The following is an 11,834-nucleotide window of genomic DNA, read 5'->3' as shown; positions in this document are numbered from 1 at the left end:
CCTGTGGGTTTTTATGTGAACCATGCAGAAGAGCAGCAACTGTTACCCTGCACATGCCGGATCTCGTCTGATCTCGGAAGCTAAGCAGGGTCAGGCCTGGTTAGTACTTGGATGGGAGACCGCCTGGGAATACCAGGTGCTGTAGGATTATACCATAGTCTTTCGAGACTGAAGGTTGCCACCCATCTCCCTATACTGAACACTATCTCCCAATCTTGTCTGATCTCGGAAGCTAAGCAGGGTCAGGCCTGGTTAGTACTTGGATGGGAGACCGCTTGGGAATACCGGGTGCTATAGGCTTATACCATAGTCTTTCGAGACTGAAGGTTGCCAGCCATCTCCCTATACTGAACACTATCTCCCGATCTTGTCTGATCTCGGAAGCTAAGCAGGGTCAGGCCTGGTTAGTATTTGAATGGGAGACCGCCTGGGAATACCAGGTGCTGTAGGCTTATACCACAGTCTTTCCAGACTGAAGGTTGCCAACCATCTCCCTATATTGAACACTATCTCCCGATCTCGTCTGATCTCGGAAGCTAAGCAGGGTCAGGCCTGGTTAGTACTTGGATGGGAGACCGCCTGGGAATACCGGGTGCTGTAGGCTTCTACCATAGTCTTCCAAGACTGAAGGTTGCCAACCATGCAGAAGAGTAGAATTCAGCATCTTGCCGACGTCTGCTCACGGATCTTTCTTGCAAAACACATGTGTATTCTGCATGATCTGGGGACCAACCAGGGTCACAGAAGTTGGCCTACTAAGCAACAAACTGCATGTTTACACAGGGCAGTGCTGGTGCCAGGTTGCTGGGGGGCCCAGGTTCCATGGGCCCCCTTTTGTGTCCCTTGATAAGGCATTGGTTACTGCCACTCCCATTGTAGTCAGAGGTCAGGGTCAGCCTAGCCAGGTGGACCCTCTGTTGGGCATGGCCCCTTGGCCAGTGCCCAACTTGGTCCATCGCTGACACTGAGATATAGCACAGGCCTACCATCATAACAGATAAACCTGAGCCTGCTTTGTCAAGGCATATAACCCAGTGTTCCCTATTTTGATTGGCAGTGTCTCTCAATGGTCTCTGTCCTGTGAGATCCTTGTACTGGGAGATGCCAAAGACTGAACTCAGACCTTTTGTATCATATGCTTTTCCACTGTGCTATGACCATCTATAGCTGACTGACTGATTTGGTTTGAGGATCACAAGTTGTGTAGATCTGAGTTATGATGTATTTATATACTGCAGGGGTGCCCAAACCCCGGCCCTGGGGCCACTTGCGGCCCTTGAGGACTCCCAATGCTGCCCTCAGGGACCCCCAGTCTCCCATGAGCCTCCGGCCCTCTGGTGACTTGCTGGAGCCCACACTGGCCTGATGCAAGTGCTCTCAGCATGAGGGCAACTGTTTGACCACTCATGTGAGCTGTGGGATGAGGGCTCCCTCCACTGCTTGTCGCTTCACATCTGTGATGCGGCAGCGGCAGCGAAGGAAAGGCCAGCCTTGCTTTGCGCAAGGCCTTTTATAGGCCTTGAGCTATTGCAAGACCTTCAATCATTCATATAAGTTCCATCTCTAATATATTCATTTATGTAAATTTATTCAAATTTTAAATGTAAATTAATTATTTTCTTCCCCGGCCCCCGACACAGTGTCAGAAAGATGATGTGGCTCTCCTGCCAAAAACTTTGGACACCCCTGATATATTGCATTCAACAAAAATGTTGAAAATGGGTTACAAAAAATCTATAAATCTGGTAGCACATCCCCTGGAGTCCTGGGTTCCTGGATAAAAGCTCTGCACATTTATCTATTCATTATTTATCCAAGGATTTACAAAGGCTTCCACATGTGCTGGAACTAACAGGTTTATTTTTATGAGGATTACATACAGTTCCCTTGCAGGATTCTGAACTCATGCCTGCAGCGGGGTTTCTCCTAGGCTTAAGGTAAGAAAAGATAGGAGACTCCAAATTGTCCTCAGGGGGACAGAGCACATTTAGTTCACTGTACCTGTTGCGTACATCCTCTGTGCTAGGATTTCACGTAGTTTCATGTCGGAACATGTATGCCACAGGCAAACCAACTCTCTATCATGTCACCTTTGATTAACTCTCAAACCATTGTGTCTCTCTCAACCTTTCCATAGGATGTGTGTCGGGAAGGGGGCGGGTTGAGCTGATGACCCTTGGAACCCCTTTCAACTTAAGTTTCTACAACTCCCACTCTAGTTCAGAGATTTCCCATGGGGAAAGTGTCAGGGGGCTGGGTCTCTCAGCCGTTGGTGGAAAGTTTTGGAGGGGCTGTGTGTAAATGGGGGGGTGGGCCGGTTGCAAGGAAGAAATGAGACAGATATGATGTGTCAGAAACTGTCACCGAGAAACTATGGAGAAGCTTCTCTTTTATGCGCCTTCCCTTCTAATTGAGTCATTGTTGTCCTCTCCTTTTCTCGCCCCTCTAATTGTGGGTGGGCATTTTGTCTCCTAAACGAACAGGGGAACGAGTAAGCCAGCTTCCACCCCCATCGTGCATATCAGCAAGCCCCCCCATCCCCCCTTTCTCTTCTCTCCCCGGCTCCCCACTGTCTTCCCACACGCTGGAACTTTCCCACAGCCATCCCAAGCCTGTTTTCATTAACAGAGGAAACTAAGCCGGGTATCTGAATGTAACATGGCGCGGACAGCCGCAACAGGTGGTGGAGTTTTCAGAGTCAGTGGTGAGAAAGACATAAACACACACACACACACACACACACAGAGAGAGAGAGAGAGAGAGAAATCGCCACAAGGGAATGAGCAAGGCCATGGAGGGGGCAGGTTCGTGGGGGGGGAATCAATGATGGCAGTGGTGATTCCCATCCCCATAAGCAGAAAGAGGAAAGATGGATATCATCCCAAAACTGTAATCCTTCTACAGGCAAACACAAGCCAAGTAATTGACAACGGAGCTGAAAACAGAGAACAGGCCACCTCTATAGGCAAAACCGGAAAGTAGGCACGAACTTCTCATGCTCGGGTTGGGACGCGCACACATATTCATTCCTCTATTTAGCCGTCCTCTGTTTAGCTGTTTATTTTAAAAGTTGATGTGCCGCTTTCTGATCCCGTTTAAGGTATTGGCTTACAATATTTGATTTTAAAAAAAATACATTGCAATAAAACAACGGCAGAACAGTGAACAGAACCAGATCACCCAAACCAGAACAGCCCAAATACGGCAAAATCAAGGGTACTCAAGAAAGGTTAAACAGAACATGTCACTGCCTAAAAGTGACCAGTGAAAGAGCTAACTAGTTCTGAGACAGAAGGGAATCCACAAACAGCAGTCCTACCACCAGCTGAGTCTCCATCAGCTGAACATCAGGACATGGTATAAGACAGTGTTTCTCAAACTGTGGGTCGCCACCCACTAGGTGGATCGTGAGCCAATTTCAGGTGGGTCCCCATTCATTTCAATATTTTATTTTTAATCTATTAGACTTGATGCCCCCATGGGACTGCATTTGGGGAAATGTGACAGACCGGATGCGGCCCTCTGGCCAAAACTGGGAAAGGCCATGCTGCACAGCCTGCCTCCAAGCGGGCCGCTCAGAGGCCAGGGTTTCCCACTTGTTGAGGTCCACTCCTAAGGCCTTCACATGTGCTTACCTTTTGTGGCTTTTCGTGGCTGAGCTCAACGATTGAGCCTAGATTCAATCTCTGGCAGCATCACCAGGTATGGATGGGAAAGAAGGACCCCTGCCTAAAACCCAGGTTCATTCCCTGGCATCTCCAAGTAGGGCTGGCCCAAGATCTCTTTCTGAAATCTTGCAGAGGGTGTGTGGACAGCACTGAGCCAGAAAGACCCAACGTCTGACTTGGAATAAGGCAGCTTCCAACATTCACAGTGTATATGGGCCCCATTTATATGTTAAGTGAAAAGCGAGCATGAGCCAAAAATGAGACCCTGCCAATATGGAATGTATGTTTCTTTTCTGTGCCTTTGCTTCTGCGTGGGAACCAAATATCTGGTTTCTTCTTGGAGTCAAACTCTCTCTCTCACACAGGCACACTCACAAGTCAGTAACCGTGATTTCTCGACAACCGCACAACCAGGATTGCAGGCGCGCATGGCTTTAAGAGCTATCTCCACTGGGAGAGGAGGTAGCAAGGCACTTAAAGTAAAAACCAATAAGGAAACATATGGATCTTCTCATCCCAGTCTCTTTGTATATTTGAATTGGTTCTAGGGGAGGTTGGTTATTTATATATGCTGTTTTGCTGCATCGATGAAATGTTAATCCCGCAGAAGAGGGATTTGATAAGGAGGACAGGGGGGAGAGAGAGAGACTGGCTGATATCCCGAAGGAGTGTGTGGTTCAAAATTCAGTTTTTCTCTCTTTTTTGTCATAAGGCAAAAGCCTGAGGACCAAAATTGATGTGATGGATACAAAACGTATCCATTCATCTGCAGGATCGGCCCATCCACGAGGCTGACTGTATCTCACCTGGCAAGTCTGGTGTATTCTTTGTACCCGGTTTCCCACAAAGCCTGACCTGGGCATTTGAGATCCTGACATAGCAGCATTTCTCAGTCTGTGGGTAAATAGTTAATGACCCAAATTTAGGTGGGTTGTGTAGGGTCTAGCTCAGCCACCATTGAATAAACAGAGCTGAAAATACAGAGGAGAGAGCTGCAGGGTAGGTTCCTGGTGGGCGAGAGGCATAGTGCTTTGCAATGAATACATGGGGACACTGGGGACATGGGGAATACATGGGGACACTGGTGAGGACTGTGTGGTTGGAGAAGGATGCACTTTCTGCTTTGACTTCAAAGCTGGCGTGTTTGAATTCCAAGCCATCTCCTCTATGGAGAACTCATGCAGGGAAAGCGCCCTACAGGAAGACCACAGCTGCGATACAAGGACATCTGCAAGAGGGATCTGAAGGCCTTAGGGATGGACCTCAACAGGTGGGAAACCCTGGCCTCTGAGCGGCCCGCTGGGAGGCAGGCTGTGCAGCATGGCCTTTCCCAGTTTGAAGAGACACTTGGCCAACAGTCTGAGGCAAAGAGGCAAAGAAGGAAGGCCCATAGCCAGGGAGACAGACCAGGGACAGACTGCACTTGCTCCCAGTGTGGAAGGGATTGTCACTCCCGAATCAGCCTTTTCAGCCACACTAGATGTTGTTCCAGAACCACCTTTCAGAGCACGATACCAGAGGCTTTCGAGACTGAAGGTTGCCAACAATAATAATATGCTAAATAACAGCACAAGCTCATTGTGTAATGGGACCTTTGGCTTAAACTTGAAGCCTAAATTGATCATGCCACTTCTGGCCATCACATCACTTCCAGGTTAATGACATCACTTCCAACAGATTGTCATTCTAAAAAGTGGGTCCCGGCGCTAAACAGTTTGAGAACCACTGCGCCATAGGCTGGGCGAGCTGTTTAGGGACTCCAAAAGGATTGCTTAAAAAGCAATCCGGTAAGCCCAGACACCTATAAGAAGCTGCTGAATGTCTGAATCATGTCCCCCAGTTTCCCCCCCCCCCAAAGGGTTGGCTAGTGAGACTGCCTCTGGTGCAGCCATATCCTGGGAACCTGTGAGAACCCGTGACAAAGGGTTACACTAATCTAAACAATCTGGAGGTTGAGCCTATCTAAATCAGTCGGCCATGGTCGGCCTTCTCCAATTTTATGGTTTGGCCCGGCAGGTGCAGCCAATTAGCCAAACAGCAAGCAGAAAATCGGGGAGGGGGGGTCAAAAATAAAAACAGGAGAGAAAGACAAGAGGGAGAAGAAGGGAAAGAGCAAAAGTTGGGAATCCAAAGACTCTTCAGATGTTGTGTGTGGAATCTTTGTACATACATAGATCCGCTTTTTACTGAGTCATATGCTTGGTTCCTCTAGTTCAGGGGTCTCCAAACCCCGGCCCGGGGGCCAGATGCGGCCCGTGGCGAGCCTCTTGTCCCCTGAAAGCTCCTGGCCCACTTTGCTAAACATGACTGGAACTGTGCTCTGGCTGCATCTTGGAGGGTGTTCCAAGGGCCAGAGAGGTTGAGCGAATGAGCCCATTCATTCATTTATTCACTCATCTGAGTTCCATTTCTAATTTATTTATATAAATTTTATATTTAGATTTTTTTCTGGCCCTCAACACCGTGCCAGGCATTTGATGCGGCCCTCTGGCCAAAAAGTTTGGAGACCCCTGCTCTAGTTTAATACTGTCTACATCGCTGTTTCTCAAACTCTGGGTCAGGACCCACTAGGTGGGCCGCGAACCAATTTCAGGCGGGCCCCCATTCATTTCAATATTTAATTTGGAATATGTTAGACTTGATGCTCCCATGGTCTGTGACTGCATTTGGAGAAATATTACAGACCTGTACTTTTAACAGGCTACTATGAAGATGCTTTTAACAATGATCGCAAATGGGACTTAACTCCTGGGTAAGTGTGGGTAGGATTGCAGCCTAGGATTGTTCAAAATTGTCCTGCTTCTTGATGTCACTTCCGGTCATGACGTCACTTCCGGTGGGTCCTGACAGATTCTCATTCTTAAAAGTGGGTCCTGGTGCTAAAGGTTTGAGAACCACTGGCCTATATTAACTGGGTATCAGACAAGGGTTTGTTTTCAACACCAAATGCCAAGGATTGAACTGAGAGCAAAGCAGTTCCCTACCACGGAACTATGGCCCTTTCCTGAACACTTTAGTTGGTGGGTTTCAGACATGCATCTGCTTTCTACTGGGTCAGCCCTTCAGCCCTTCAAGCTCAGTGTTTCCTATACTGGCTGCCTGCATCTCTCCAAGGTACCATACAGGAGGAGTCTTTGCCAGGACCTTTGGGATTCAGGGTATCATGGGTTGAACTTGATATATTCGGTGAGCAAAGCATGTTCTCTTCGAGCCTTGGCCCTTTTCACCCTCAGTAGACATTCAGCACAACCTACCAGCTACGAGCGTGTAGGGTCTGCACTTGAACATCTTATCAAGACACCAGCTCACCAGTTCTTTTTGGGGCCTGCCCATCCCCCCCACTTATCAGCTGATGTACCAATCTCTGCTGCTCTCACTCCCCAGACTGGAAAAGGAAGAGGGGGATGAAATGGAAGAGGGAGTGTGGAAGAAAGGAGAGTGGTGGGCTAGAGCAGGGGTGCCCAAACCCCGGCCCTGGGGCCACTTGCAGCCCTCGAGGCCTCTCAATGCAGTCCTCAGGGAGCCCCCAGTCTCCAATGAGCCTCTGGCCCTCCGGAGATTTGTTGGAGCCCGCACTGGCCCGACGCAACTGCTCTCAGCGAAAGGGCGACTATTTGAGCTGTTTGAGCTCTTGCGTGAGCTGTGGGATGAGAGCTTCCTCCACTGCTTGCTGTTTCACGTCTGTGATGCAGCAGCGGCAGCAAAGGAAAGGCCAGCCTTGCTTTGTGCAAGCCCTTTTATAGGCCTTGAGCTATTGCAAGACCTTCATTCATTCATGTAAGTTCATCTTTAATATATTCACTTATGTATACCTATGTAAATTTATTCAAATTTTAAGTGTAAATTAATTCTTTTTTCCCCCGGCCCCCGACATAGTGTCAGAGAGCTGATGTGGCCCTCCTGCCAAAAACTTTGGACACCCCTGGGCTAGAGCATCAGAGCATCCTTTTCCAAGCAGGGAGTGGGAAGAGCAACAGTAGGGTGGCAAGTAGGGTGATCACAGGTGGGTGCCCCTGCCTATCTCCTTCCTGAAGCGACTATCTCAGTTGGCCTCATGGATGGGCCAGCCCTGGTTCTATGTCTGTTTACTGCAGCAACTATAGATCGCAAGCAATGCAGTGAACGCAGACATTTTTTTTTTTCAGTAAGCAGAGGGAACCTCCTCTCCCCTTATTCAGATATTCAAAAAGTTTGACTCTTCACTCTTCAGGGATTTTCACCTGGTCACAGTCCTTACCTTTGGAAGGGTCCCCACACTTAATGAGTAAACATCAGCTAGAAATTGGTTGCCTGTCTTTCCGCTTCCTCCCGAGAATGTGAATCCTCTCCCTCCCTATTTTTTCTGGACAAGCTCCTGTACTTTTACAAGCTGCAGGACAGGCAGAAAGAAAAGAGGTGGAATCTTACCTAGGGTGGCGTGGAGATTCAGGGCCCAATCCTATCCCAACTTTCCAGTGCCAATGCAGCCATGCCAACAGGTCATGGGCTGCATCCTAGTGTGGGGGAGGGCAGTCTTGGAAGCCTCCTTAAGGTAAGGGAACATTTGTTCCTTTACCTTGGGGATGCATTGTGGCTGCATCGGTGCTGGTGAGGCACGGTGACCCTTGACCCTAGACCAGGGGTGCCCAAACCCCGGCTCTGGGGCCACTTGCAGCCCTTGAGGACTCTTAATGCAGTCCTCAGGGAGCCCCCAGTCTTCAATGAGCCTCTGGTCCTCTGGAGACTTGCTGGAGCCCGCACTGGCCCGACGCAACTGCTCTTAGCATGAGGGCAACTGTTTGACCTCTTGCGTGAGCTGTGGGATGAGGACTCCCTCCACTGCTTGCTGTTTCATGTCTGTGATGCAGTAGCGGCAGCAAAGGAAAGGCCAGCCTTGCTTTGTGCAAGACCTTTTATAGGCCTTGAGCTATTGCAAGACCTTCATTCATTCATATAACTTCATCTTTAATATATTCATGTATGTAAACTGATGTAAATTTATTCAAATTTTAAATGTAAATTAATTCCCCCCCCCCGGCCAGTGTCAGAGAGATGATGTGGCTCTCCTACCAAAAACTTTGGACACCCCTGCCCTAAAGTTTAACCAACATATATGGGGAAGTATATGGGGACATAGTAGTCATTAGAAGTAAGTCTTAAGCAACCTTTGCTGCTTGATTTTAGAAAAGTCTTAAGAACAGACAAAAGCTTTAACATTGCAGGAAGGCTTCACGGGTATTTCTATGTCAACATTAGCATAGGGGAAGGCAAGAAGAAGACAGAAAAGCATGAACTTAGGGGAAAGCTTCTCTGCTCATTAACCGCTCTGCTATCAGTTGGCAATGTTTCTTGGCAAACTAACAAAGCGTCTCGCTAGCTCACCACAGACGCCTGCAAGAGATGAACTTTAGAAGACAGCACACATTTTAATCGGATAAGCAAGCATCCTTGAACAAGTCAAAGTGAGACAAGGCTACTCCCCTCTGAAAGTAATGAGAGGGCAAGAAGATGAAAGGGACAGAGTGGAAAGTATCAGGAAACTTCTGCTTTTGGAGACTCTTTGTTTGAATTGCAACTGAAATAGAGGCAGGCCATAGGGGACTAAAAGTTACTTGAAATGTTTAAGAGAGCAAAGAAGCTGGCTGAAGCCTTAGTTCAGAGAGATTACACTTTAGCAGGTGCTAGGCAACCACTGAAGAGGAATGAGTTCACTTCTTAGCAAGAACATAAGAACAGCCCCACTGGATCAGGCCATAGGCCCATCTAGTCCAGCTTCCTGTATCTCACAGCGGCCCACCAAATGCCCCAGGGAGCACACCAGATAACAAGAGATCTCATTCTGGTGCCCTCCCTTGCATCTGGCAAGGATATACACCACTATGCCTGCCAATGTCTTTCATGCTTTTTAGGGCAAAAGACATATCCCTTAATACCAATGGACTCAAGGTAAGTGGTCACAATATATAGAATTAAGACATAGAAATCAAAATGTTTGATTTTAGTGAAACTCTTAAAGGAAGTTTAAAGGTCTTTGCTTCACAGAGGGCCCCATAGTGTTTTACTAAAACCAGGAGAAGAAATGCAGAAGAGATAAGATAGGTGGCTCAAGCAAGGCCATCCTAATTAGGATGAGTTTGAAGGGGATGTATGCCAAGAAATGGGTCTGAAGTTCTGCCAAAGGTGAGGTCTTCACACCTGTCTTTGAGCATTGTGTCATCTCTTAATGAGGATGGTACGGAGATCTGTCAAGGAAGCTCCTAATTGGATTGATGGATGCAAGTAAGGGTCAGTACTGGGTCAGTACTAGATAAAATGATATTATAGCTAACCCTGTTGGTTCTTGAAAACTTTGTAATTCAATATGTTTAATTTTACCTTTTATGGGAACTGTAACCTGGAATAAGCCTATCAGGTGTCTCTAAAGTTATCGATAGCCTATTAAGAGCTAGCCCCGTCTATGATGTCAAACTTCAGCCAATGGGAAGTTCAGATTTTCAAACAAAGGACCCAGAATGGTCTAAAAAGGGTCCAGTTAACACTGGGAAATTGATCTCAGTGCTTTGGACATGAGTCCCTTGAGATGCCCATTGCTTGCAACGAAATAAAGCCTGCAAACGATCACGCTTGAATCCTGAGTCTTGCTTTCTTGAACCTTGTAACACTGAAAAGTTGGATAGGATTGAGGGGATAAAACTTCACCTGTTTAATTTCCGCCCGTCGTGCCTGCTGATTAAAGACGCGGGAGACCTGCCAGGGAAAAAAAGATGGCAAACTAACATTGTGGTAGGCCTGATTGCACATTATTTAGCAAAGCAGGTGGGTCTGGAAGCAGTTGGTATTCTCCAGAGATGGTCCTGTGCTAATGAGAGGGTTTCTTTTTTTTTTTGTGCTTTTAAAAAAAAAATAATAAGCCTTCAAGAAAGGCTGCTTTGCCTGGCTCTCCCCCCCCTCTCCACTCCAAATCTTGGGTCGTTTTTCTCAGAGGTTGTAAAGTAGCAATGAATGTAAAGAATTTGTCGCTATGCGCTGGTGAGTTCTGCCTTCCCCAGCTGTCAGGAGCTCAGCCAGCCACTGGAAAGCTGTGGGGGCCCAAACAGATGCACGGAGCAGAGCGGGGTGAGAAGCTTGGGGGCAGGGCAGGCAGACAAGAAGGCACAGCAAGCTGTACCAAGACAAGCCTTCCCGGCAAAGGAGCCCTGTGTTAAAAGTGAACTCGCAAAAGTGAACCGTTGTGGTTCACATCAGGGTGAACCGCGACAGTTCACTTTTGTGCGTTCATTTTTAACTCAGAAGTGCCTGTACACACAGCTGCCAGGTATATACTTTGGTGCTATGGTATCTGCATCCTGGACACACAAGCCCATATGTGAATGCCCAGGGATGCCAATGGTTGGCAACTTTCAGTCTCGAAAGGACTATGGTATAAGCCTACAGCACCCAGTATTCCCAGGCGGTCTCCCATCCAAGTACTAACCAGGCCTGACCCTGCTTAGCTTCCGAGATCAGACGAGATCGGGCCTGTGCAGCGTAACAGATCGGGAGGCATTTGACCAGAACACAATGGTCAATGTTCTGGTCAAATGCATCCCGATCATTGATATCCACGGGCATTCACAAATGGGCTTCTGTGTGTGTGTTTCCTGGTTATTTGCATCCCACTACAACCGGGCAACAAACAAACTCTAACTGGGCAACGAACCCGATCTTATATGTGCCAAGCCTCTTACCCCAGCCCTAAACCCTGACCTTTTGGGTTTAAAAAATTAAAAAGTACATCTAATATAAATATACATATACTGGAACACAAATGTCTGGGAAGACAAAAAATAAAGAAATGGACACAAATGTCCAATTCCAGGATGCATCTGACTGGGACTCAGTTGTCCGGAAAGCAACGGTCCTGTCACTATACGTTTCTGATGCCAAGCCCAATAGTTAACTGGAATGCTAACCTGTGGTATGAGGTCATCTTCACACCCCCAAATTAATGTGTCCAAGGGGCAGGTGTCCAAGGGGATGCCAGATGTCAGTGCCAGATGCAAGGGATGGGACCAGGATGCCAGTCTTCTCTTGTCTTGTGTGCTTCCTGAGGCATTTGGTGGGCCGCTGTGAGACACAGGAAGCTGGACTAGATGGGCCTATGGCCTGATCCAGTGGGGCTGTTCTTATGTTCTTAACTACAATTCC

General features: G+C 47.8%; 3 pseudogenes; 2 read left to right on the top strand and 1 right to left on the bottom strand.

Moving 5' to 3' along the window:
• The first annotated feature begins 31 nt into the window (after positions 1-31).
• On the top strand, positions 32-148 carry LOC136633865 (5S ribosomal RNA; annotated as a pseudogene).
• A 333-nt stretch (positions 149-481) lies between these two features.
• Positions 482-604, top strand: LOC136633800 (5S ribosomal RNA; annotated as a pseudogene).
• A 10,468-nt stretch (positions 605-11,072) lies between these two features.
• On the bottom strand, positions 11,073-11,191 carry LOC136633955 (5S ribosomal RNA; annotated as a pseudogene).
• Between the last annotated feature and the right edge of the window lie 643 nt (positions 11,192-11,834).

Source organism: Tiliqua scincoides, chromosome 13, assembly GCF_035046505.1.
Source record: "Tiliqua scincoides isolate rTilSci1 chromosome 13, rTilSci1.hap2, whole genome shotgun sequence".
Taxonomy (NCBI): domain Eukaryota; kingdom Metazoa; phylum Chordata; class Lepidosauria; order Squamata; family Scincidae; genus Tiliqua; species Tiliqua scincoides.
The sequence above is the reverse complement of the archived record's forward strand: the minus strand, read 5'-3'. Positions and strand labels throughout refer to the sequence as shown.